Source organism: Artemia sp. Qi Xiang Cuo, chromosome 4 (genome assembly GCF_049724085.1).
Source record: "Artemia sp. Qi Xiang Cuo chromosome 4, ASM4972408v1, whole genome shotgun sequence".
In the NCBI taxonomy this organism is placed as follows: Eukaryota; Metazoa; Arthropoda; class Branchiopoda; order Anostraca; family Artemiidae; genus Artemia; species Artemia sp. Qi Xiang Cuo.
The window spans coordinates 31,698,868-31,722,474 of record NC_142797.1 but is presented as its reverse complement, the minus strand read 5'-3'; the positions used below and the strand labels follow the sequence as shown (position 1 = coordinate 31,722,474).

General features: G+C 34.9%; 1 long non-coding RNA gene across 1 annotated transcript in view; it reads left to right on the top strand.

The window, feature by feature from the left end:
- The window catches only part of LOC148953013 (uncharacterized), a 28,556-nt gene extending 5,071 nt beyond the window's left edge, over positions 1–23,485 (top strand). Inside the window, exon 2 of the long non-coding RNA XR_016141689.1 lies at positions 23,227–23,485. This is a non-coding gene — a long non-coding RNA (uncharacterized LOC148953013). The remainder of the gene's footprint in view (positions 1–23,226) is intronic.
- Positions 23,486–23,607: the final 122 nt, after the last annotated feature.

Genomic DNA, 23,607 nt, shown 5'->3' with positions numbered 1-23,607 from the left:
TTATTTTTTTTGTTTAGACCAGGGCACTTCATATCGAAGGAGTTGTCGTAAGAACTTCGAAAAGGGCTCATTCGATTGAAAATAGATAAGGCTAATAATATTTTTGATAATCGAAAGTGATTGGAGTCCAACTAGTCCCCCTCCCACGCCCAGCCTCCCATTTGCCCATTATGTTTAAAAACTAAATATTGCCTTAAGTTTAAGTAGGAATGACCTATCGACTCCCGTACGAACACCATATATGGGCATAGAGTCCCTAGGGAGAACACCTGTGCTGTCAGTCCGACGGGGCACCATATATGGGCATGGAATCCCCGGGGAGAACACGTTTCTGAGAACTTGATTGCGTAACCTAGCCTAAGCTCATGAGCTCGTGACGGGGATCCATATATGGGCATAGAGTCTCTAGGGAGAACACCTGTGCTGTCAGTCCCGATCCCACACCATATATGGGCATAGAGTCCCTAGGGAGATAGTTTTTCTCACTGAGAATGAAAAAACATGATTTTTCTCACTTTGATGGATGTTTCTTGGACGGTTATGAGTGTTAGTTAATTTATTTGTTGTTTTCTTGGATTTCAACAAGAGTTCACATCAACAATTGCTGGATTATTGAGTCTAACGGGGAGAGGGTCAATAACACCTCTTTCAGGATCAATTGATTTGTTGTTGTTGTTGTTCGTCCATGTGCACGCTCACGTGTCTCCTTCTAAGCCAATCAGAGGGCTGGTTACATCTCCTTCTAAGCTAATCAGAGGGACGCTTACATATGGTTTCCCCAATTACATCGCAATTCGCCCTTGAGATTTCATATATAACGGACATGCATTGTGATTAAATTATCAGAAAGTATTGTGACACAATGGATACAACAAAGAATATTATTGATGAGTTAGAAGCCTTGGCAACCTCAATTTACCATGTAAGTTCTATTTTAATACATTTTCATTTTTATTCTCAAATAAAATTATTTTCCTTGGTCACCCTACAGTATATTCAGGTAAATCCCCCCCCCCCCCCACTATAATACAAACTCCACTATGCTATCTTTATACTCGCTAGAAAACGTAAAATATGTTCTTTTTACCACCTAATCCCCTCGTCTCCCCCCTCTGTTTATGACTGTAATTCTTTCATTGGAAATAATTCTATTTCTCGAAAAAGGTGACTTTTTCACCCGTCTGCATTTTCAATGCACCTTTATGTATCCTATAAAAAGTGACAACTGACATCCGTCGCTCTGTTGTCATTAAGCCGCTCTGTTTTGACATAAAGCTCCGTGCAAGGTTAAAATTAGTTTGTCACCCTTTTCCTGTTTTGTTTACATTAGCGGTTTAGCCAAATCTAGATTTCAATGCTTTTACGTAATTCTGTGTTGTCTAAAATAGCTGAGAACAAATTTCTGCAAAATTAATATAGATATTTAGGACATTGGAATTCTATATTCTATGTAAGAGTGAAACAAGTTTCTTCTTTTAAGGTAAATTATGAAGAATGTATGGCCATTAGAAATAGCTATGGTTCCAGTTCAAACGGCCTTTATTTTGAGCAGTTTTTCGCAAGGAATTGGGAAAAAAGCCCAACTTTAGCGGAAAGAGTGGGGCTTGAGGAGGGGGAAACCACCGTATACACAGTATAATCTCTGCTTGGATGGAGCTCTAATATGTCTCTTTACTTTCACTTAAAAAAAACCTTTTTTCTGTAATTTAATTTCTGTTCATTTTTAATACCATACCCAGTGTAATTATAAAAAATAGGAGAGCTACCACCCCCTCAAACATTACGTTAAATATTAAAGTTACTTATGTACAGAATAAGTAACTGTATAAGTGCTTCGAAATTCGTAGGGAAAATTAGAAAATTCACAATTTGTAGATTGTGACTTCAACCTGAATTTCACACGTTGAATTTCAATACATAATTTCCATCATTATTAAACCTATATCCAATTTCCAAAATTGTACCAATTTTTCATGTGCTAATATTATTCAAACTGAACGTTCGTATAATAATGCTTTGAGTTATTTCTGAGAAAAGTTGAATTTATTATAATCAAACTTTGATTATCAGAGTTTAGGCTGCTTTCGACAAAGATTTCTCTTTACTTACGGCAAATTTCTACAAGGTGATTGATCTATGTCCCTTCTAAATGTGATAGAAGCTACTGCACCCTGCTTCAATCCCTTTTTACGTATTCAAACTGAATGTTCGTATAACAATGCTTTGAGTTATTCCTCAGAAAATTGACCCCTCCAAATATTTACTCAGAGGGGCGGGTGCTGAAATGTCAAACGTTACTTATTTGCCCATCATTTTCAGAGTTTTCAAGTAGGGATCTTCGAACACACTCCCTCCTTCTCAGTTTATTCTAAGAAAGTGAGCTGTATTTTTTAGTGTTTCAGAAACATTACATATTTATTTAATTTAAGCCCTTTTTTTCAGATATAATAATGTTTGGCGTGATTGATACAGAATGTATTGCTCTGAAATATTCCTCAACTGGCATTATTTTCGAAGCAGCCTTCTTACTCCTAGACAATCAGCGATGTGAAATTCATAGCTATAAATGGAACGTCAGATACAATATGTATAAGTACGAGAAAAACAGATTGAGTCAAACACTAAATTTTATAAATCGAAACGGCTTTTATGTTAAAACCATAAGACCACGTAATGAAAATGGCTATTAAATAAAACATGTACAAGAGGAAATTCAGGAAATATGCAGTTTTTTCGGTGTGAAAGCTGTTTATGTTAAGGGAAACGTGCCAACTGATAAACTCTTACTAGAAAAATGTGATAAAAACTTAGTATTCTCAAATTTAGAAAACTTCAAATGTGAGAAATACCTGCATTCGGTGCATGAACCAGAAGATGAAGTTAGAAATTTCGCTCAATGGATACCGTAAAAGATGCCTGCCATGGAAAAATGCATCAGATATCCAAAGACCTAAACTTGCTCTTCTTCATATCAAATGGATTAAGTTTTTTTTTATAATATTTCTATGCTTTTTTTAAAATGTTTTAAAATATGTTTAATCAATAAATACCTTAAGCCTGAGAAGTTTTTATTATTTATAATATTACATAGCCACGAAAATTATGCTTTCAGATTAATCATTCCAGGGAACACACATTCAAGTACAGGATTAGGGAGAACCATAAAGAATCACCCCTAAAAATCTAAGTTAACTTTAAAAGGTTAAAGAATTTTTTTGAAATGATACTCTCAGATCTAGCAGGTTTGGGAACCGGCTTTCAGGTTCAGCCTGTAAGAGAACACCACATTCTCATCCCTAAAAAGGTAAGTTAACCCTAAATGGTTAAAGAATTTCTCTGAAATCACACTTTCAGGTTAGGTTAGGTAGGGCCCCGACCACCAACCCCCCCAACCCCTTTGTAAGGGGGGGGGGTCTTCTCATGGTGATGACTCCATGCCAAACTCAGCCATGAGACCTGAGTACCCCTAAATAAGCCTCAATAGAAGAAATGAACCAAGTGAGAGAGAGATCATGACAAAATTCTGATCTTCGTAAATAAATAAAACAGACAACACTGGTATAAGAAAAACTAGGATTTTATTATTGAAGAAGAGAACTTTTTAATTAATAGTTATTTCATAATAAATCAATATTCAATAATTATCATTCACAATCAAAGATCAATTCTTGTTTTATAATTGCTTGAAGTAAAGTTTATTATTATTTAAGGAAAGCAAGCATAATAACTAGTATATTAAGACTAATATGTTCCTGCTTAAAGGAATTTAATAATAATATTGAAGAATGGGATATATATATATATATCCATTTACTAAGATTTTAACATAAAAAAATTAAGAAAGAGCAAGGAACATATTAGACTTACATTCTAAATGCATAAACCAGCTTGGGCAAAGCCAAAACACCCACTGAATTCTATAATCAGTCCCCCGCTATATAAAATATATCTTCCCTTTTTTCTCAAACAGCTTAGCTAATTCTAGAAATTCTAAGAACGGGTTACTATTGTAAAATTAAGAAATTCTAAGGAACAGGTTCCTATTGCGACAGGGAAAGTTTAGGAAGACAACTTTAGTGGGTTCAATGCCCTGAAAAGGGCATTGGCTTAAGCCGAATTCATAGCAACTGATATTAATTCTAAAATTAGAAGGACATTTCTTACAAATCCGACCTTGTAATATAAGCTTGCGTAAAGTTTTTAAAGATATTATTATTATGCTGATATCTTCTGTCTAGTAATAGTCTTACAATTTTCTTGGTCACTTACTCATTCAATAGCGTTTCTGCCTAAAATTCAATTGATTTTCTTTTGCTGTATACTAATTATGTATTTAATTATTTGTTTCAATGTTTTCTTGTCTTATGATTTATCCTAGTAAAGGCCGGCACAATTGAGTGGGACGACCATAATATATTTCTATGGATATTCGAAGATATCAGCATAATAATAATATCTTTAAAAACTTTACGCAAGCTTATATTACAAGGTCGGATTTGTAAGAAATGTCCTTCTAATTTTACAATTAATATCAGTTGCTATGAATTCGGCTTAAGTCAATGCCCTGAAATTTTTTGGAAAAAAAAGATTTTGAAAACCCCGGGGAAAATCTGTAAACTTTGGAAATAGGTTTTTCTTGGTGAAAACCAATAATTAAAATTCTAAGTATATGTCAGAAATTCATATGTATAATTCTTCCCAAGATCACTTGAACCCAGAATAACCCCACTATCTAAAATGCAAACATTGTAAATTATCAACAATCGACAACCCCACTTCTTGGAATAAAGCGATAATATTTCCTGTCTGGAAGAAGCTCAATGGTCAACAACCCAACCCGAATTGTCTTTATCAGAAGCAGATTGTGCTGAATATAAGTTACCAATTTAGATTATTTGAGTCAGTTCTAATTCTGTATCTGTCCTCGCCATATGTACAATCATTGTATTATATGTATAAATAAACATTTTATACTCTAAACATAATCTATGTGATGGTTAGAGGTTCTAGACATCCTCCACCGGTAGAACCCAGATAATAGGCCAACGCTACCATAAGGCCCTAAAGAGAAGAAGTCTCACTGTACAGAGAAGTAGATAATTCACAGAGAAGTGAACAAAGAAAGTTTACAAAGTTCTTTACTTTTCTTTGAAAAACTTTTTTTGATGAAAAGGTTTTCGAACTGTTAAAACAGGTCCACGAACTGTTAAAGAAAACAGTTCGTGGTAACGAACTGTAAGTAAGGAGCGACCCGGCTCAATGGTAACGGAAACTCTAGAAAACGGGTTTTTGATACCAATAGATACATCAAAAGAATCAGACTTCAATACTGATTTCAAATATATAACTTTCATCAAGTTTAGTGCTACCCATCAAAAGTTACGCGCCTGAGAAAATTTGGCTGATTTTCAAAAATAGGAGTAAATACCCCCTAAAAACTATAGAACCTTAATCAAAATCACTCAATTAGATTTAACGTATAATAGAATCCTACTGTGAGGTGTCAAGCTCCTATCTACAAAAATGTAGAATTTTGCATTTTTTGCCAGAAGAAAGATCACGGATGCGTGTTTGTTTTTTTTTTGTTTTTTTTTTTTTCCCAGGGGTGATCGTATCGACCCAGTGCTCCTACAATATCGTGGGTGGACTCAATGGAACGGAAATTAAAAGTTCTAGTGCCCTTTTTAAGCGACCAAAAAAAATGGAGGGCAACTAGGCCCCCTCCAACGCACATTTTTTTTTCCCAAAGTCATCCGATCAAAATTTTGAGATAGCCATTTTGTTCAGCATGGTCGAAAATATTATAACTATGTATTTAAGGATGACTTAATTCCCCGAAGTCCTCGGGGGGAGGGCTGAAAGTTATGAACTTTACCCAATATTAACATATGGTATTGGTTATTGGGAAGTATAGAGACGTTTTCAGGGGGGATTTTTTCTGGTAGTGGAGGAGGGGGTGAGTTGGGGGTTATGTGGGAGGATCTTTCCATGAAGGAACTTTCATGGGGAAACGGATATTGCTATGAAGGGGGCACCAGATTTCCCAGCATTCTTTAAAAAAAAGACCAGAAATCAAATAAAAAAAAAATAAGTTTTTCAACTGAAAGTAAGGAGCAACATCACAACTTAAAACGAACAGAAAATATTACATATATGATTTGGTTCACCCCCTAGTCAATACCTCCCTCTTTAAGCCAAATATGTTTTAGTACTTTCATAAGAGCTATTTATTCTAATTAACGGCCTTTGTGATTAAGGGTCATTTTTAAAGAACAAAATTCGAAATTTAGCTTAAAGAGCAAGGTATTGACTAGGGGGTGAATTCCCTAATATACGTACTAAGAATATATGAGTATAGAAGTTCGTTACGTAAGTTAATTCGTAAGTTACGTATATTTATTGCTAATAAAAACGTTCGTAAATAAAATTAAACAAGTTTCGAGAAAGCCATTTAACCTAATAAAAGTAAAATTAATATGAAAATTTTGTTGTAATTATTCATGTACGGTGAGCCAAAATCAAAACCTGTATTAATTCAAAAACGTTCAAAAATTAAATAAAAAAAAACAAGTTTTTTTAACTGAAAGTAAGGAATGACGATAAAACTTGAAACAAACAGAAATTATTCCGTATATGAAAGGGGCTGTCCCCTCCTCTACGCCTCGCTCTTTACGTTAAAGTTTGACTTTCTCACAACTCTATTTTTTAAACAATAAAAAAATTTAGCGTAAAGAGCGAGGCATTGAGGAGGGGACAGCCCCTTTCATATACAGAATAATTTCTGTATTGGTATTTATGTATAGTGTTGGTTTTGGTTTATTGGAAAGCCATTTACCACAAGAAAAGTAAAATTAATATTCAAATTTTTTTTTACTTATACATTGACGGTAAGCCAAAATAAAAGCTGCATTAACTAAAAAACGACCAGAAATTGAATAAAAAAAACAAGTTTTTTTAACTGAAAGTAAGGAACGACATTAAAACTTAAAACGAACAGAAATTAGTCCGTATATGAAAGGGGCTGTCCCCTCCTCAGCGCCTCGCTCTTTACGCTAAAGTTTTTTATTGTTTTAAAAAATAAAGTTGTGAGACAGAGTTAAACTTTAGCGTAAAGAGCAAGGCGTTGAGGAGGGGACAGCCCCTTTCATATACGGAATAATTTCAGTTCGTTTTAAGTTTTAATGTCGCTCCTTACTTTCAGTTAAAAAAACTTGTTTTTTTTATTTAATTTTCTTCATAACGTGACTCTAAGACTGCGTCAGGTGCTTTGATCTCTGATTCAAAATAAGCAATCCACTTACTATTTGAAATATTAGAGGCAGGTTCAGTTTCTTCTAGCCTAGACCGAAGTGACCAAATGATGTTTGAATTTTTACCTAGTTTTTAGACAAAATATTCTTTGAGTGCTGCAGGGTGGGCGTCTAACATTTTTTTTAATCTCCGTTTACTATGGATTCTAATTTGGTTTACTATTCCACTTCACAGCTTCCCATTTTCGTGCCAGTTTTCAGCCACAACATTGCTGACGCACAAGCAGCCATCAGATTCGGATTGCTAGACCACCCTTTCATCTACGACCTATTGCACGTGCGCCTTGCCGGAACTGATACACTCAAGGCATGAGATATTACATCACAATATATATTTATTTGGAGCCGTATTTTGTTCTCACTACAAAAAGAATTTGCATTTCTCTAAATACCCTTAAATACCAGCTTCTCTGGAAATAAAACACCATTCCTGAAATATACGCTTACTGTACTTTGTTTTGGATTTTTACATTGCAGTATTAGCCTCATGAAATAGTAGATGGTGTCTTAAAGAGGAAAGTTAGAAAAGCAGCTAGGATCTTGACCCAGTCAAAGACAAGAACGGGGCCACACTTAGTAATAAGGACAGAGTTAAATGGGCAGAACATTTCGAGAATGTGTTAAACCGTGATAAGGCTACAAGAAATGATGTGGAAACAGGGGCGGATCCAGGATTTTTCTTAGCGGGGGCCGCATAATAGGCTGCTTCGATAAACTTGCGAACAAAGAAATACAAGCAATTGAAAGGGGAGCTCGACGATTATGCGTCGTAGGTAGGTAGTGGAAATGGTCATAAGTTTAATCTAAAATCTGCTGTGGGTTAAAGTTCTAATAAATCTGTTGAAATTAAAATGATGTACAAATATTGATACAAAAAATAGTAAATTACAAAAACCATCCCACCATAAAAAAAAAGCTGTTCATCATCAATAAAAAAAATATGATATTTAGTATTGCTTTCTGCATAATTTTCCGCCTTTGCACTTCTGACCACTATAGCGAGTGAGTTAAGCTTTGTATTGTATAAAAAAATGGTCTTGAACTATCTTTTGGGGTCATCCATTCATTGTGACTATTTGTATAGGTCAAACCATTTAGCATGTTGCCTAACCTTATGGAATCGCTTAGTAATTATGATAGTAAGGAAGATTAGGAAATGAGGATTAAGATACAACTTGTATATTCGTAAAAGATGCATTAAACATTAGGGGTGTAGCGAGGGAAATAGAACACAGAGATAGAAATACATTTAAAACGAAGGTTTTAAGTATAGGCAATAAAGTATTAACTTAAAACCCTTACTATTTCTTAAATAGTTTTAATAAACAGTGTCAACTTTGACGAAATCTCAAAAACTTACTAATCAAAATTTCACTTCTCATAAAAACGTATCGTATCTTTCCTCTTTTAAAAGTTTGATATATTTTGCTCAAATTACAAAATTCACAATTTTATAAGAAAAAGTCTATTTCCTTGTTTCAAGCCCCGCCATATCTATTTATAGCACGGTCGATGTCTACCTCAATATTTTGGTGAACGTTTAAAATGGCTAGTCCTGTCAGTTTAGAGCTTTTCGCTAGTATTTCCTTTTCTATTCATCCTAAAATATTTGAATAAAGACCAAAATCGTCAGAAAAATTTGAACTCTAATAAAAATGTATGTAGGTATGTGCTTCAAACTAAGTATATGAGTGGAAACACTCCTAGAAACAAAAAAAAAACAAATAATTATGTGTTTGTTATTTTGTATTTTATAGGTATAGATTGGTGATTTAAATTCTCAGGGTTTCAAGCTGTGGTAGATTTCTAATTAATCTTGAGATAATCAGATATTCAGTTCAAACGTTTAAATCTCGATATGTCTGTTGAACACAAAATTACAAATTTGAAATTCTTTTAGCATTAAGCATTAAGAAATTATTTTAGAAAGATATTCTTTCATTATTAATTCTTTTAGCATTTAGCATTAAGTAAGAGAATTGTCCTGTAAAAATTATGATTTATAAACAACTAATCGTTGAGACATGATTGCATGGCATGTATCAAAATAAGTATAAACATCCTGAGCGGTATATATAGCAGTTTATACAATTTTATGGACAAATATATGCAACCCCTATAAAAAAACATAACTATATTTTGGGACTGGTTGGTTTTGAGAAGGTGAGAAATTCTGAAGTAATATTCTAGTTGCATTCCGTTTCCGTGGTTAACTCAAGTGGTGTGAATTTCCACTTTTTTTTAACATTTCGTTAGTAAATGTTAAAAGAAAATACTATTATGCTTATACATACTGAGAATTAAGGGACCCATCCATACTGGCTAGATAAGAAAAATAAACACATAATTATTTGCCTTCTTTTATAAAGAATGTTTCGAAAAATCTAGTTATCCTAAATGATTACTCCGATTTTTGAAGGAGTATTTCGACTCATGTAATTAGTTTTAAGTGTATACTTATAAGAATCTTTATTAAAGTTCAGATATTTCTAAAAAGTCTTGCCTTTATTTTAATGTCTTAGGATGAACAGAGGAGGCAATGTGTCATATAACACAAAGCTTTGATTAGATGAAAATAGGCAGGAAAGAGGCCACCATTTGCTCACCGAATTCCAAAACGTAAATTAATAATATCTTTGCACTTCTCATAGTGCACATTATGGCCTTCTCTTTAGTTTAATTCTGTGTATAATCTAGTCCCGGAAACTTGGTTGTGGAGGTTGAAAATAGTGTGAGATTTGGTTTTACTTTAAAGTGCATTGGCCCTTCTGTATGGAATTCTCTTCCTGTGAGTGTTAGGGCGGCTGAGCACCTCTCACAGTTTAAAAAAAGATTAAATGAGTATTTCTTGGGGGATTTTTTTTGGGGGGAGGGGGGTTGAGTGGGTTATAGGGATGACGGGAGGAGCGGGTTGAAGGGGTTGGGGTGGATGGAGTTGTATTTGGGTGGTGGTTGTTACCCTGAGGGTGTTTGAGAGAAGGTGATTGTCTTTTTTTTTTATTATTATTGTAATTAGTCTAGGATGCTTGTAGGAATGTCTATGTAGTTTTTATTATTATTAATTTAGGATGCCTTTATGAATGTTTATATAGTTAATCGCTACGCGATAGCAAAATAAAATTTTTTCCCTACCGCAGTGATTTATATCTGTGATAGTTTATATTTTTGTTTATTATTTTAATAAAAGTCAAAGTCAAGTCAAAGAATTCAAAGTCATACATTCTATTGCACAAATCCCCTAAAAAACAGCAATATTCTGGAAACCATACCGCTTCGCAAAAAAAGCAAACCCAAATTTTACGACAGCTAAAAAAGTAATAATATCAATTTCTTCGCCTCTGTGCCGTAGGAAGACTCGAAAACAAATTTTCGACAGTAAAAAGTAGTCTAAATATTAAGTCTTTCCAGCCTCGTTGTGACAGCACAATTCTGCAATATCATTTAGATAGCCTAAAGAAGTTAGGATTTTAAATTTCCCCTGCTTGTTATTACGAAATGAAAATTTTCGCCTCCCAGTTGGCTTTTGTTGTAATACGTAAAGATTCCCTTGATAAATCTAACTTTAATTAAATACTTTTAGGTAGTATGCATCATCAGTAAAATGTAACAGAGACCACACAAAGTAACTAAAACTTTGTTTCAAACTTGTTTGCAATAAGAAACAGTCTTAACAATTAAAAACGTATTGATAACTTAAGGTTTATTTTGCGAGGAAGAATTAGAAAAAATACTAAAGAGATTAAAAAACAATATGGTCCCGGGTCCTGAGAGTGTGGTAAATGAGTTTTTAAATATGGTGGTTGGGAAGTTAGTGATAAATTTATGAAGATTATGAATATGTTTTTGAAAAACGAAGTGCCATTAATTTGACCCCTCTACAAGAAAGATGATATGACTGAGTGTGGTAATTATAGTGGCATGAGCTTAGTTTCTGTAGTAAGCAAATTACTTAGAATGATGACGCTTTTTACACTTGGAGATGCTGATGATAAAGTATTAAGAGAAGAGCAGCGGGTTTTCCGGAAGGGAGAATATGCGCCGATCAAATTTTCACTCTAAGATTAATAATTAAGAAGTGCTAGAACCATCAGACTGCTTTAGTCTTCAGTTTTATAGATTATGAGCACGCTCTTGACTCATGCCAATAGAAGAACTTTAGCGAAGGTCTCATCCTTGTATAGTATATCAGATGAATACATTTAAGTGATTTGTACGAGAGTAACATTACTGCGGTTAAGGTAGGAAATGAAGTTAGTATCTGGTTTCGCATTCAATCAGGAGCCACTCCAGGCTGCGTTCTGTGCTCATTTATATAAATCATTTTGATGGATTTTGTTCTAAGGAACACGGAAAAGGCCTTGGAGGAGCATGGAATCGAATGAGAAAGTATAACCTTCCTAGACTTAGATTATGCTAATGATTTGAGCGTCCTAGATGAAAATCTTAACCAAACAAATTATGTTTTGGGAGTTTTGAGAGTTCGGCGTCCTAGAATAGGTTCGAAAACTTGTGTTAAGAAGACTAAGTCGCTTAGACTGAGAATAAGTGAAGGTGAAGAGTATATGCTCAGTAACGAGATGATCTATCAAGTGGATAGCTTCATCTACCAAGGTAGTATTATTAATAAAGATGGTGTATGCAGTGAAGAAGTTAAAAGTAGAATAACCAAGGCCTAGGGGGTTTTCTCACAGTTGAAAGAAGTTTGGAACAATTGGAAGATAGGTCAGCAAAACAATATTAGAATATTGGAAGCCACAGTGATGACAGTGGTCAAATATGGCTCTGAAACTTGGGCGCTCCGAAACATGGAAGAGGACTTGTCAAGTGTTCCCGAAAAAAATGGTCAGCAGATTCTTTTAAGCACACGTATGACTGACTGTATTTCTAACAGTAAGCTGTAGGGAAAAGGTCGTTCTGTCCTGCTTTATAGGGCTGTAATGAAAAAAGGTTGAGATAGCTAAGACATGTTCTGTGGATGAAGGATGACAGATTGTCAGAAATCGTCATTTTCGGTCAACGATCTAGGGTCAAGCGAAAAGTAGGTCATCCCCGAATGGCGTATGGGGAGGTCATAACGAAGGATTTGAGAGAAATTGTAAGTTCTTGGGAGGGAGTTAAGAGGAGGGCTTTTGATATATTGGGATAGAGGAAGAGTATGCTTAGCTGTGTTGGTACCAGGGGGTTTGGTGCTGCAGTGACTTGTTAGTAGCAGCAGTAGTAATAGATTTATCCTAGAGTTTCTTAGAAATGATTTGACACAAACTGGGGTTGAAATTTGAAGATGTTTGTTAAACATATATGTTGTACTTCGATTGAAGAAGTTCAAAGTGCAATTCCAAACAAGTGAAGCAAGTAAGGTGAGATTTTTAGGACGCTGATGTTGCAAATGTAAATTCACATTTAAAAAAAGTGAGTTTCAATACCCCTTAATATCGTTTTTGGTGAAATTCAAACACTGTTTGTGAAATATATACTTGCAGTGGATTGAATTTTTCATTCATTAGTTTAATATTCGCTTCGGAATAAATAGCAGTTAAATTCTTGGGCAGAAACTGTGTTGGAAATTGAAAGCTGTTTTGAAAAATTTGAGCAAGTATACACCTTTTCGTCAAACATGTATGCTGGGGAATCTGCTTTGATTTAAGACACTCAAAGCGCAGTTTCAGCCATTGTGAAACATCTAAGGTGTATTCTGTGTTTTTTCTTCTTTCTTTCTTTTACTTTGAACGTTCTTATTGCAGTTTTAGATTCCTATTTACAGTTAGTAACCTTGGTGTCACACAGTGACAACAGTTTGGTGAAAATCAAACTTCATTTGTTCGTACCAAGCTTTGATTTTGAGCGTCCATTTTGCAATAAATTTTGAGCGTTCATATTGCTTGTAAAAATTGTCCCCCACCTACCAAAAACAAAAAAAAATCACATTATGACTTCTCTATGAAACAAGCTTTGATCCAAATCTCTGTTTTTACAATAGTTAAAACAGACAAGAGAAATGGATTTTGATAACGTAGCTAAGAAAAACATGCTTGACTAAAATCGTGTTAGTGGTGCCAAAAAATATTTCTTGCAGCGTATTTTGCTTTCAATTTTCAGTTTTAATTCATAAGATATAAAGTTATTCCACTTTGATTGACCGAGTGAAAACAATAAACAACACGTCCATTGCTAGAAAGAATTTTCATAAGTGCTTATCATCAGTCAGTGAGACTCAGGATTGGTAGTCAACTTCTTCCTTCGGTCCTGTTCATTTCTGATGAAATAGGACGCAGCAGGTTTATTGGACCCGTGAGTACAGAAAGTGTAATCCCGGCTATTTACATAACCGTTGAATAACCGTTGAATAAAAACAGTGAAATAAAGATATGCTGCAAAGTATTGACAACATTTCTAAACGGCTTAGAACAACATTCAACACATTCAACATTCATCAAATATTTTTATGCTCTGCTTTGCTCAGAATTGTCTTTTAAATTAATTTAAGTAACATTTTTTTTTTTATTGGTAGGAAAATAGAAAGGTAACAAGAACAAAAATTACTGCTTCACAGTTTATGCAACTCAAATTTATAAAACTAGATCAAATAAACTGGCCTGTGATAATCTCTATATTTGTGAAATTCAGAAAAACTAGTGCTTTACTGAAAACACAATACGATACATCGTTTTAGTATGCAGCTTGGAATTCTTCATACTCAAAGTAGGAGTAACTGGATATCTGGAGTTTATATAGTTTTATTTTTTCTTGATTGCAAAAAATACTAAATTATGTTTCCAGAATTTAAAATTATACCATATATTGACACTACGGCTCGTAAAGCCAATGAGTTGCCCTTTAAATCAGCCTGACATTTTTGTATTTTACTAAGTGACATTGCGGGCTCTATGTCAATATTTCTTTACTTTTGTTTCAAAATTATTTAAACTATATGCTAATAATTTTCAATATCATATCCATTTAAAGACTATTGAATGCCTCATAAATTCACCTTTCATTTTCTTCAGGCTACTGTCTGTGATTCCCACAAGGGCTTTCCAAGTAGGCCAAGCCACCACAAAATGAAAAATCAAGGTTGCCCAATCGTCCTGCGGGTTCCGGCGAATTGTTGGCGATAAGTTTTCAATCCGAAATCTGTGTCATCAAACCTTTCTGACCAGTGGAGGATCATGAGGGGGGGGTGATGGGCCCCCCCTAACGTAGTCTAAAGTAGTGTAATTTACTGAATTAACGCCAGATTGCGTTAATTAAACTGGGTCCTAACGCAAGTTTATCGGATCAACCTATTTTGCGCCCCCCCTTAAAAAAAATCCTGGATCCGCCCCTGTTTCTGACTCCATTGGGCTTTCCCATTAACAAAACTTTGATTGTTTGAAAAAATCCCAGTCGTCCGCTTGACTATAAGTCCAGTGGATATTGTCAGTCATGAGTCAATCGAAGAATCTTGGTCGCCCCGCTACGATTCTGCTGTGCTTTTCCAATAGGAAAAGCTTATATAATATGGACAATCTCAGTCGCCCACTTGCCTCCAAGTCCTGTGGAGTAGTTGTTCATAAATCTTTGAATCATTTTTTGGTCTTTATTTGCCTTCAAATGGTTCACAGAACTGATTTGTCTTGACTGATCTATCTTGGTTTTACTCTTATTAGCCATGGCTCTCAAGTCTTTCGTCCCTTCCACCAAGTTGATAATTCAGTTTTCTGCTCCTAGACAAACATCCTGTATTTTTGGCGCGATTTTCGTGGCTTCAGTGCACAATATATAAATAATAGATTATCTTTATACTAAATAATAGATTATCTTTATACAGATTATATTATCTTTATACAGTGCTTCAGTTAGACCCCGGCGCCGCGCCGATGAGGGAAGACCGGCGGCGGCGGGGCAAAAAACAGCACGCCGCGCCACGCTGCCGGCGCGCCACAAACGCAATCAATGTTGACCACAAACATTAATGTTTTCATCAGTCTTTCTCAAATCACAGCTTCAATTTGCAACAGATTCGAGCCTATTCATGAGTTCAAAAATTCACAAGTCGCTGGCTGGAAACTGGTCTTCTTCGTTATTCATCAAAAGAAGTAGAAATCTGGTAGAAACGAAATGGATGTGGCGTTTCAGAACCCTTGCATAATACGAGTAGTTGAAGTATCTATTAGATATGTATTCTTAACATAAATAGTTATCAAAATTAGTAGTTTTTTTTCATCGGGCATTACTGCATATAAAACTTCAAATACCGTATAACAAAATTCGTCAGTTATCTGGGTAAAAACTTTGAATATATCTGTTTTGTCACATTTAAAACAGTTGAAATGGGCGACTTTGATATTGTTTTTTTTTTTTTTGGTCTTTTGGATTCCTAAGAACCCTTCTTGTATTAAAAAATTTTTTTTAATTAAAAAAAAAAAAAAATGCATTTTAAAGTTTTTTTTTGGCTTATTTATAGAATATATGTCATGTAGGCTAAGGCTGAACTGCTGCTTTTTTATGGATTTTGGCTGCTCTTTTGGATATTAGTAATTTTTTCTTTTGGGGATTCATTCCAAATTATAAACTGATAAATACCTAATATCAGTCAAATTATAAACTGCATCTAAAAGGAGTAAATTTATCAAATTGAAAAATACATGATGAATACTTCACATGAGAACACTTTAATTACAATGACAGAAAAAACACTTAATAGTTTATTGGCTATGAAGAAAAATGAAGTGCCAGCTATTTTCTTAGGTAACAAATGAAAAGCTCATCCGTTTTAAGTGTAATTAAATGAAATAATATGCAGACTGAAGTAGCTCCAGGAAGATGTTGAAATGTTCATCCTAGTTCGTCACTTTTAATCCAAGCAAAATGTTAGGACACTTAGTATCAGTTATTGAGTTTAAGCTTTGATTTCCAAATGCTCACAAGAATTACCAAATTTAAGAAAGTCGCAACAATAAGTCACCTGTGGTCAAAATACTTAGACTTCTCTTTGATCCACCCAGGCTCAAAGCTTCTGCTATGGTCATTTCCATGGAAATCTCTAAAGAGTTTCTTTTTAAAATAGCTTTCAAGCGTAGTTAGGGGTATTTAGACTTATTTGCTTTTCTTCAAAGGTTTGAAAAAAGTGTTATAATATTCCAAATGTTATATTTTTGCATATTTTTGGTGCATAATCATTTTTGGTGATCGAACTTTTTAAACCACTGTAGGTGCGATAAAACCTTGCTACAACTAGTACCCTGAGGTCATAAGAATGTTAAATAATCCTCCTTAAACCTCCCAAATTAAAAGATTTTATTATGACCAGGCCTTTTAATGTAACTTAGGCACTGGACCAAGGTCGCCATTGTTACTCGAGCGCAACGTTAGGTGGGGATGTCGATATCGCTTTCGTCACACCAATTCGTTTTAGTGTGAATCTGCCTGGTACATATGAATGAATGTTTTCAAAGTAAACTCGTTTCATATGTCCCTTTGGACGATAAAACCATACAAGTGCTGTATCAAGTATAACTCACGAAAATCTTGTTAATTTTTGTCAACTTTTCAACTTTTTAGCATCCCTGCTTTCAATAAAAAAAAATCAAGGTACTATCACTTAAACATATTAACTCCCTATGCCTCCCCTTCTGGATACCATTTTGATAGGATACCGTCTCTGCTTTAAATAAAAAAAAATAATTAAGTTATTGGCATCCCTGCTTTAAAAAAAAATCGAGGTATTATCATTTAAATATGATAGCTCAATACCCCCCCCTCTGGATACCACCTTGATAGGATTCCGTCTCTGCTTTCAATTAAAAAAAATGAACTTTTTGGGATCCCTGCTTTCAATAAATAAAATTTTGAGCTATTATCATTTAAATATAATACCTCCCTACCCCCCCCCTCTGGATATCACCTTGATAGGATACCGTATCAGCTTTCATTAGAAAAATAATTTACTGAATAATTAACAAGGTGACTATATGCTTCCAACAAACACGCGAAATAACTTTAAACAGCTTAGTGTTCCTTGAAAAAAAAAATTGAGGGTATGAGTAAAGGGGTACAATGACAGCAACAAAATTGTCAAAATTATTCAGATATACCTAAAATTATTGGAAAACAGATCGATAGATTCGCCATGGCATTCCATAAGATACAAAGAATCGAAATAAAAGGGAAAACACAAAAAATCCAAATAAGGCCAGTAGCCTATGAGAAATCGCAAAATACTCCAGACAATGAACACGTCCCAATGGTGGGCCCTGGGTCTATCAATATATTTCAATGGTTTCCAAGAGAATTTGATATCATTTTCTTCTGTCTCCACTTTAAATGAAAAAAATAATTATCTTTTTTGTATCCCTGCTTTCAATAAAATAAAATAAGGTATTATCATTTAAAAATGATAGCCCCCATCCCCCTCCCCTATAGGCAGTAATTTAAAATTTATTTATGAATCATATTTTTGGGGTAACTTCCGGTTCAGTCTTTAATTCCCCAACCTTGTCTATAGTCTATAGCTAAATTTTGTCTCAACCAAAGGTTGTTTTTTTTTTTTGGGGGGGGGGGGTTAAAATTTTCCAGAAAGAAGATTGTATTTTATATCAGGTGTTCAATAATCGAGTATTAAACATTAAGAAAATCTTATCTAGAAACAGCAAAAAAAAAAAAAATCTGCAAACTTACAATTCAGCTGTAGAAACAATCAGTCGGCTGTCAATTTCAAAATCCAACAAAAGGCTGAAGCTGTATAGTAGTGAATGCGTTCTATAATTCTATTCAACTTGAAAACAAAATTCTTGACTACGAATGATATAAGAAATAGCGATTGGGAAACTGTATTCGAAATGATTTAAACTCATTTCTTAAAGCCGATACTTTTTTTTGTCAACATATGAAGAATTGTGTATATTGCAATATTTGCAATAGCATATTTCATCTGTCTGGTTTTTATGCAAAGTAACAAAAGAGACGAAAATTAATGAACAAGAGAGCAGTGAAGAATTATGGTATACAAAGTAATATTTGGCAGGGAAAGTCACTGGTGATAAATCACTAGGAGTGGCACCGTGATTGCGTGATTTTCGGGGATTCGGGGAACCAAATTCTTTTTCGGGGTGACGCATAGATTTTCGGGGAAATACCCAAAAATTCGGGGATAGTGCAAGCTCTGCTTGATTTCTAATCAGGAAAATCGAAATACTAAACCACACGAGAAGGAAAAGCTCCGACTTTGCGGTTGACGCAATAAAGAATTGCCGCAAAAATAATTTAAAGTCGACCGAACGCCGCCACCTCTGCCGGTTGTGGCGTTCCTGCAGCGCGCCGGCGGTGTTACGACACTTTGGTGGCGTTCAACCGCATCTCTCGTTGGCGGCTTTCGGTCAATCCGTCGGTCCGGCGCCGGGGTCTAGATTCAGTGAAGCGCTAGCTATGCATAATTCTGTATAAGTAGTTATAACGAGCCAGTTTGTTTGAGCTAGCCTTTATAGATGTATGTTGCAGACTGCGAAGCAATAATTTATGGTCGTTTCAAGTTTTCGGGGCTTAGCTGAATGGCATCAGCGAGTTTTTTTGCCAAAGTACAAAGAATTAGATTATTATCTACTTTGGACAGATAGATAGAATGAAGGAAATGTTTTTCTTTAATATATATTAGACTTTCAAACATCCGTTGACATTTTTTGGTAATGGCATTTCAGCTGCAAAGATCTGTGGTGTGCTCTTTCCTAGGTTGCAGTAGTAGCTGCAGTCATGAAATGAAAAAATGACGGAAGACATAACAATGGTACTTATAGTTTCTAGGCAAATTATAAAAACAAAATAATGAAGTAAAAAAAAATATTCATTCCAGGATTGAAAAAGAAATTTATTACATTCTAATACAAAACACTCTTTGCTCGGTTAGGTCTCATTTAATCAGTGGTCTCGACCACAAGAAGATAGAATTTCTATATGGGGTCGAGGGGAAATTTTGAGATTGGGGATTGTAAACCTCCAGTTACGATTTTTACCCATGAGAATTTTCATGAGCTCACTTTTAGCCTTAGAATTTTCGCTCACAAGTATTTTACCCTGTTTGGGCGAAACTTGTTATTTTGTACAAGAAAAATGCACTTTGTCGTGGTGTTGTCTTTTGCCTAGCTAAAAAAAAATGAAACTAAAACTTTTAATTTCCGTTCAAATCAACCTGTAATAATAGTATACGACCTTTGGTTGAATACCATCACATGATCACCCTAGTTAAAAAAGGAGAAACTGCCCAGACTAAAATGCTATTTCCATGGTTTTCAAGATGGAGAAGAGAGGGTTTGTAATCCTCTACTGAAGGATAATAGATAATGAAAAATCGATAGATTATCTCAGGACTTGTAGTCTCCGACTTTTTGGCCTTTTTTGTCAAAAATCGATGCATTGCAGCACAAAGTAATAGAAACCAGCACTTTATTGCGGTGGTATTCACTTTGTTAGTCAAATAAGGAACTAGAAATTTTATTTCCGCCCAAATGAGTCTTCCCGTGATATTTTACAACCATTGGTTCAATACGGAAAAGGAGACATGTCCATGCTAACCATGCACAAAATTTATTTTCGTTGCTTTACAAGGTGGGGGACTGTAAACCTCCGCTTGAAGGTTTTTAACAATGGCAGTTTCAGTGGTGTAATTCTATTTCGGTTTGATGTCACATTTGAGGGATCTCAGATTCCTTTTTGAAATTTTCAAAAATTTATTTTCGAATTGTGCATTACTGTCTTGTTGAATCTGAAAAAAACACCATTTCAAAATAAATCCTAACTTGCAAATGCCTGTCACAAGACAATTCTCTTAAAAAAAAATTTCTAATTCTTTGTTAATATGGCTGTTGTTTGCTCTTTATAAGGCTGCAGCTACTGCTGAAACCATGATCTAGACCGTTGTAGAGAAATATAAACAGTACGATCATCCAAAAAATATCTGTCGCCTACATTCTCGGCGCGTATAAAAGTTCCTCCCATTTCCTTTGGTTAAGCTTTCCATAGTATATTTCTCAGTTCCTCGATCAACTTCGGACAATGGTGCAACCCTCTATTATTTATGATTTCAAAAGCAGAAACAAAGGGGGTGAGCCGGCGAAGTGGTTCTCTACTGTCCATTCTCACTTGTATAACTTGAGTGGTGGATCCAGGATTTCTAAAATGGAGGTTTGGATTAAATTTTGGCAAATACGGAAATTTTCAATGCTAACTTCTGATCAACGCTACAATAGGGAAATAGCCGGAATTTCATAAATAGTGGGAGAGGGATCCACGAAATGGCAGGACTATTTGAAATTTGCCAGAATTGTTTTTGCCACAAAGGGGCAACCTAATAGTTTTTGCACATATTAGCTATTAGGTTTCACAATAATATGTGGTTTTAGATAGTAATATTGCGCCATGGAGCGTCAAAACTTTTTTCTTCTTGGTAAGGAAAAATATTCCCTTGAATTTTTCCTCATTGAACATACGGAATTTTAAGCAAACATGCGGAATTTTTCCGCATGTTTGGAGCCAGAGGGAGGGGGTGGACCCTCACTAGGTCCACCAATGGCCTTGCCTGCATAATTTGCTGTCGCTTAATTATTAAGCTTTAATATGACATAGCAAAAGACTTTTGCAGATGCCAAGACAAATGATTTTAGTCCTGCATATTTCTAAGATATTCAGTTTTGGAGAAAGGGAGGGGTTGAGTTTTTTTTTCTTTCGATTCTTTACATTCAGTTATCGTTTTAGCTGTCTTGGCATAATTAGCTTCGCTTTCTAAGAAAATTGCCCTCGCTTAGGCTTGAACGTTAGCTAACAGAATTTTATATGTCCCTTTCTGCTTTTGAATATCTTTTCTTATCCGCCTTTAGAGCTAGCACCGTTATTTGGCATTTCAAGGACTTACAACAGTTCTCAGTTTTAAGGATTGGAATCTTCTTGGTTTATCACAAGGTGGACAAAAAAACAAAATTTTGTTCATAACGCTAAGCAAGATCCTCATGGCCCCCGGAGAAAGTTACGCAATTGGTGTAATTTTTTTCTTATTGATTAATATAGTGTTGATACTTCTATTTTTTCTAAGAATGAGTTTTCTATCAGTTCAAAAGTATTATTTCGTGCGACAATGGAAAATTCATGGAAAATAATTATATCCGTATACTGGGGTCCTCGTGTCAGTTTTTTCTTTAAACCCACCTTCTCTTCTATCAGAGATGTCATACTAAAAATTAATAGTTTTCTGCTTTCTTGCAAAGATGCACGAGAGAAACACTTAAAGACAAATAAATATTTTAGTGGTAGATCCAAAATTTCACGGGGTTTTACGCTAGAAAGCCATGTTCTACAATATTCATCCAGTTTGGCTACCAGCAAATAAATAGAATGGATAAAGTTTGTTTACCAAACAAATAAATAAATAAATAAAATTTACCTGTAATGAATGCGTTTTTTCAGCCATGCCAATATTTTTCCTTTTTCTTTTTTATCTCTTCAACGTATTGCATTCTTTCTTATCCCCTATACCCTCGATTTGTCTCATTTCTTTTTCTATTCTACAGGGTGTGAATACCACACGCTTGCCTACCCATGCAAAATTCTAATGTCGCTTATGTTTGTCTTGGTTTATATGTTATACGGGGGAGCAGCATCCCGGTCCGGCTTTGTCTAGTGGACCTAGTGGTTGAGATAGGAGATGATCGAACTGTTTATATTTCTCTACAGGGATCTAGACATAGGAAATTGAAAACAGTAATGAAACGTCGTAGACGGCGTTAATACAGATTGTTTGTTGAAATAAGGTGAATGGGCAAAAACTCAACAGACTTAAAATTCATGCCCCTGAAAATAACATTTTTCGATAAAATAAATATTGAAGAAAACAGATATGCTAGCTCCCAAAAAGAGGAGTTGTTGTTGATCACATAGCTCTCAGCCAATCAGCTAATCGTCTTATTACATTACCACAGTCCGCTTTCGACCAGCGCATCTTCCACCTTTTAGCACTCCGGTCCAGAAGGATGAAACATGCATGCAAAGCAGCAAAGTCGAATTTTTCATTCAGTGTGGGGAGGGAGGCTTTAGCTCCTTCCAAGGTGCTTGCTTATTCCATACCTAAATCTTATTTCAATGAATTTGACATTGCTCTACTATTTCATGTTTTATATTGATGTTGTCAAATGGTATCATTCTAGTGCCAGAAAGAGCTAAAGACCATATGAGCATGAATCTGTTCTGTTCTTTTTTTGGGGGGGCGGGGGATACCTTTAATTAGCTGTAAATTTCAGAAACTATGAATACAGACAAAGCATGTACAGTATTAATAAATGTCAGAAATTCTTGAAAAATCTCGAGATTTAATATTTATGCTCGATTAGTCAATATGCTTAACATACTCACTTTTGTTATTAATTTGTTCTTTCAGACTGAAAATCAAAAATCCAATTGAGCTGTGATATTCCACTAGTCCGCTTCCGAATAAGCTGCAATAGAATGCTGAAGTTTTTATGGAACTAGTTACTGTTTCCGGCTGGCAAAACCACTGTAATTACTGAAAATTATCAAGACAGCGGCAGATATTCTGCCAGTATTATCATTAATTTTTTTTAATTACATCATTCGTTTATTTGATTCATCTTTTTGACTAATTTAGAAATGGAGATGGTAAATAGCTGCATTTACCGACTGAGACCGAGATTTTGGCAGGGTCGAGATTTCAGTACTTGTCATCTCAGCATTTTATCTCTTTATTCACTTGATTAACTTATTAATTTTGTTCTTCTAATTGGAATCAAATAATGAGCCGGTAAAACCGCCACACTTCGCACCAAGATTTTAGTAACAGTCTTTTTTCACCAAATCACTAAAAATATTACGGGGTGTGTAACAACCCCCTCTCTCTATACTTGACGCTTCTGTTCATAAAAAGCTTTTCTCTATTTTACAGAAAGATACTCAAGGACTTGAAAAACTGACCAGCAAATGGAAGGAAGCATGTAAAGCGGCATTCGCGGATCTGTACACCTTAGCAAAGGATAAGAATCCCGACCAAAAACTGTCAATGGCAGATTTAGCTCGACATCTTGGAATAGACAAAGATCTGCTTGACATTGAGGACAGCAATGAAGAATGAACCTGATTTTACTTCATGTTACACGAGCTGTGTAAAGTTGCTTCCTATTAGGAAAAAATAAATAAGTTCTTCAGTAAAAGTTTGTATTTCAAGGATACAAACGGAGTTACAGGAGAGGGGTGTCAGTACCATGTTTTTATATAATTCGCTATTTTGGAAAAGTCTAAGAACTACCACTTAAATATGTTTCCAGAT